This window comes from Mus caroli, chromosome 6 (genome assembly GCF_900094665.2).
Source record: "Mus caroli chromosome 6, CAROLI_EIJ_v1.1, whole genome shotgun sequence".
Taxonomy (NCBI): domain Eukaryota; kingdom Metazoa; phylum Chordata; class Mammalia; order Rodentia; family Muridae; genus Mus; species Mus caroli.
In genome coordinates, this window is record NC_034575.1 from 89290516 (window position 1) to 89295243 (window position 4728).

Consider the following 4728-nt stretch of genomic DNA (forward strand, 5'->3'; position numbering starts at 1 on the left):
AGAGAAATATTGTGTATTCCGGGTACGGCTAGGACCACTTGAAAGTTAGCCACTTCACAGAAGGCACCAGCAAAACAATATTCCGTGAGACTTTCCCAATGGTAAAACCAATGGGGAAGATTTCTTCTGGGTGAGGAAAGATGAACCAACCACAGCAGAACCTGAATGTGATTTCTTCAGGTAGCTGTGGGACACCTACCACTTCTTGTAAAAGGCAGCAGTGAAGAATTTGANGAGCAACCAAGGTCAGAGTTACAGGAATATGGGCAGGCAACTTCATGGTCTTGGGTCTGTTCCCACTCACCTGAACAGGCAAAAGTAGGTTTATGGACAGGAATAATTAATGGAAGTTTTTTATTTTTGTGTATTTTTTAGGGACGAGAAACTACAGCATTACTTCTGTAGATTCACAAAGGAGTCCACGTTCCAAGATGAGAGAAATACCNGTGAGTTATGTTCCTTTCCGTTTAGAAGAGATAATACTGAGATTCCAAGGATGCCTTTCAAACCAGGAATGATGACCAGAATATTTGATGCTATTGGGCTTTTTACTAATGTTGCTGCCTTGCAGGAAGCTGATGGCTATTCTATTTGACTGAATGAAAAGAAAAGGAAGTCACTTCCTGTTAATCCTGCTTTGGATTCCTCCACAGTTTAAGAAGCACCATTGATCTGATCATTGGCACTGAGAAGGAAATGCCCATCCGCAGAAGACACTCAGGGCTCATCCCAGCTTGACATGGGCAGTGAGTGGTTCCTGATGTAGCCCTTTCTGTAAGCTACCCCCTCACACACATNTAAACCCCTGCTTCCTCCTTTAAGTAGCCACATTGGTGGTGCCTCTGTTGTAAGGTTACACAGGGAAGAATGACTAGATAGTGGTGAGGAAAGCATTTGGGAAAGTGATTTGTTTCTGTTTTACTGGTACTCTCCTAAAACAGGAGATACTCTTGTTGCATAGATGCAGTCAGNGGTTTCTTGCAGTCAGTGGTTTCTTGGATTTGGGGAGTTAAANGTCATGTGACACAGGCCTATTGACACATCGATGTGAGTAGTTTAAGGTAATGCTGCTGTGATTGAGAAGAATCGCCACAGTAAAGCTTTAGCATGAAGCCAAGCAGCTTATAATGATACAGGATTCTCAATGAATGAAGTTTTAAGGGATAAAATCTTTACAATGAAATAAAAACAATCTTAAGAAAATGATTAGGCTCTAGTAAAAATAAGCTGTGTTTTAAGAGTGGTTTCTATATTCAGCGTTATTATCCTTCACTTATACTCAGATAAATGTGTTACACTCAAGCTGGCTCATAGTCTTTAGAAATAAGAATGGATGTTATACTTTGATGTAATATCAATATGTTGCATATACAAAGTAAACACTTTTGGTGATAAAAATATTGACTATAAATGTCAACAATTTTTGTTTTCAGTTTTAAAAAAATTAATTGTATTTTGTGTACTTGGGTATTTGCCTCAATGTGTGTGTGTGAGGGTGTCAGAAGACCTGAGTTATAGACAGTTGTGAGTTGCCATTGGGGACTGAGAGTTGAAACCAGGTCTTCTGGAAGAGCAACCAAATGTTCTTAGCCACTGAGCNATCTATCTAGCTCAAATTTTCTCTTTCTTAATAGCACCATCTATGTTTAATTAAAAAACTAAAGATGTTTTTGAACTATGTAAAGATTGATGGATTATAACAGTGAGAGTTTAGAGTTTCCCCTTCCCTCTAGTCTCCCTCCACCTTTATAATTGCTTCTGAGAAGTCACGATGCTCCTTGCTTTCCATATCATAAACACCAAACTCATAGAGGATAACGGGGATGGGGAATGTTTAGTTGGCAAAGTATTTGTAGCATAAGCATGAGGCCCTGAGTTCAATTCCCAGAACCTACCTAAAAATGTCAAGAATGGTGGTGGCACNTATTTGTAATCCCAGTGTTGAATAGGGACAGACAGCTGGCTCTTGCTGGCCATCCAGTCTCATTTATTAGGTGCATCAATGGTCCAAGGGTCATGTCTCAAATCAAGGTGATTGGTTTCTGAAGACTTATACCTATCNATGATCTCTGGCTTCCACACATGTACAGGTACCTATACATTCATGTGAACCCACATAAACATACATGTGTGGGAGCATAGACTCACTCCGTGTGCTTTAATAGTCTAATTTAGTTCATTTAACGTCCTACAAAGAGCATTGTTGATAGTGACTCAGTCTTTTTCATGAGCACCAAACTATCTGAATGCTCTCTATATCAAATCAGCAGAATAGCAGGGCATATCATCTGTAATCTTTCTTCTATTGACAGTAAAAAAAAAAAAAAAAAAAGAATAGCCAACAACCCTCAGGGTCCCCTTCAGCTGAACATCAGAATTCTTACTGTGCCCAAATACTAAGAACTGAAAACGAAAATGAGACGTGTGACATGAAACTCGAGGTCAGTTCAACAGCATAACATGTTGGAGTTTACATATAACAAAATGTGTAGCTCACCCTCCCATACTTGCATGACCGTGGGCAGGGACCGATAAATCTCCTTACACTGTCCCATGTTCCNTTCACTCTTCATTTGCAAATTGCATGAGACATTCTACGCTAACCCACGGCAGGCTTTCCAAGCTGTCTAATCTTTTTTCTTATCATTGCTTATGTTCCAAGAAGATCTGGCTCTGGTTGTATTTACTGAGATAATGATTTACTATTCTAAACAATTACTTTTTACCATTACTAGAGACAATTCTGTATATAAGAGCNTTTTTATTCCCTCCTCCTCTTCTTCCTCCTCCTTAAATAAAGGAATTTGCCTCTACTGTGGTAGACTAGCACTGGGGTCAGATTCTTACTGCAGATAATGCCCGTGAGGAAGCATGGAAACCATTATGAAGGATATAAACCATAAACTCAGCTTATCTCTATTGAATTCTCATGGACCTCTGAGAATGAAAGGATCTGTTTGTTAATGGCTTTTCCAAATAAAAGCCACCCAAGGGCACTGATGTCATGCATCAACAGCAGCACTTGGAATGTCCAGGCAGTCAGGAATCATTGGCATTTCCATAGCAAGAGAGTGCCTGTGCATTTGCTTTCCCACAAACATTAGTGGGTCCTAACATCTGAAGTCACTATTAGGTTTAGAGTGGGTCTTCTTTAGCATCTAACACACAATGTACTAGAGGCTTTGTACTCTCCCTAATTGCTTCTCTCTACCTATGGAGCAAGTTCTTACTGAAGGGGCATTACTTTTAAAAAGTCCTTAGGATCTCCTTGGGGCTTTAAGTCCCTGATAGACTGCCTGTGGTCTTCAATACAATGTATAAACTCCTGAAAGTAGGGTGCTTTTCTCATTCATTCCTTAGAAGTTACATCTTCCCTACGAGTGTGACTTCTCTTTTGAAAGATAAGGAAATTAAAATNTAGGAAAGCTATCCAGTCATCCACAAAGGAATAGATAAATGAAGAACATCTGGAGTTCTTCCACTGATTCAGAATCTTAATGTTCCACCAGGGTCTCAGGCAGCTTGTGCCTCTACCATCTCAAGGTCTTGAAAATAGTGGTATGTACTGTGATGGCTATTCTTGTTTGTCAACTTGACTACAACTGGAATTAACTCAGACTTCCAAGTGGGGAACACCTGTTTTTGAAGTGGGAAGATCCACTTCTAATCTTGATCTTTCGAGGTGGGAAGACTTACCTTTAATCCAGATCTTTCGAGGTGGGAAGATCCACCTCTAACCACATGGAAGAAAGGAGCTTTTTTGCTTTGTCTGCTTGCTCTTGCCTCAGTAGCAAGTTCATTCCTTCACAGGCATTAGAGTCTGCTTCTTCAGGATTCCAGCATACACGGAAGAGCAGCTGAAGCATTCAGCCTCGTGCACTGAGCAACTCCTGGATTCTTGGACCTTTCCTTCACAGGCAGCCCNTGTTGGACTTGCTGGAGCACAGCCTGGAAGCTGGTCTAAGAAATCCCATTTCAATACATAGTGAGATTCATTCGGTAAGTTGTTATTTTTAGAGAACCTTAACCAATACAAAGACCTATAAGGATGATGGGAACTAGGAGGAGAGGTAGGAACAGGGGACAGAGGGGAGTGGAGAGTTGGGGGGGGCAGTGAGGAGGTGGAGGGGAAGACGAGACAGAAAGAGACAGAGAAAGAAAGAAGGGTTTAGATTCACCTCTGCTCTATTATTCCGCTGGCTTGGGAAGTCACTGTTACTGTCTATCATTTCATCCTTTGTCAAACAGCATGGTCAGTAAGGAGCAGATGGTTCCCTGCCTGCACTCTTGTGTCTTGGTCTAAAGGGTTCTAATGTGTGCATTTTCTACCATGGCCTAGAAAAATGCTCTAGTATGTTTTTTTTTTTCCTTCCAAAAACCTTTCTTTCCTCTCTGTCCTACTTAACATGAGAATTTCCAGAGTCTCACCCCACACTTTCTGCTCCCTGATACCCCAGTCTTCTTCCTGGGTGGTCTTCCCTTCTCCTGCTCCTATTTCAAAGTCCCTTTTGTCTGATATTAATGCAGCCTCTCAGGGTTGCTGTTTGCGTGGCTCCTCTTTTCCCTTCTTCCTGCTTTCAGCCTACAAGAATCTTTGTTTCTAAAGTGTGTTTTCTTTATGCAGCATATAGTTGGGTCTTGTTTCATGTTTTAATACAGTCTGATAATTCCTGCCATTTGACTAGATCAGGTAATTATTCATAATTAAGGTTCAATTTACTTCTGCCT

General features: G+C 40.8%; 1 long non-coding RNA gene across 1 annotated transcript in view; it reads left to right on the top strand.

Annotated features, from left to right (window-relative positions):
• The first annotated feature begins 1637 nt into the window (after positions 1-1637).
• LOC115031311 overlaps positions 1638-4728 on the top strand; it is a 65808-nt gene continuing 62717 nt past the window's right edge. The window contains exon 1 of the long non-coding RNA XR_003836931.1: positions 1638-3999. This is a non-coding gene — a long non-coding RNA (uncharacterized LOC115031311). The remainder of the gene's footprint in view (positions 4000-4728) is intronic.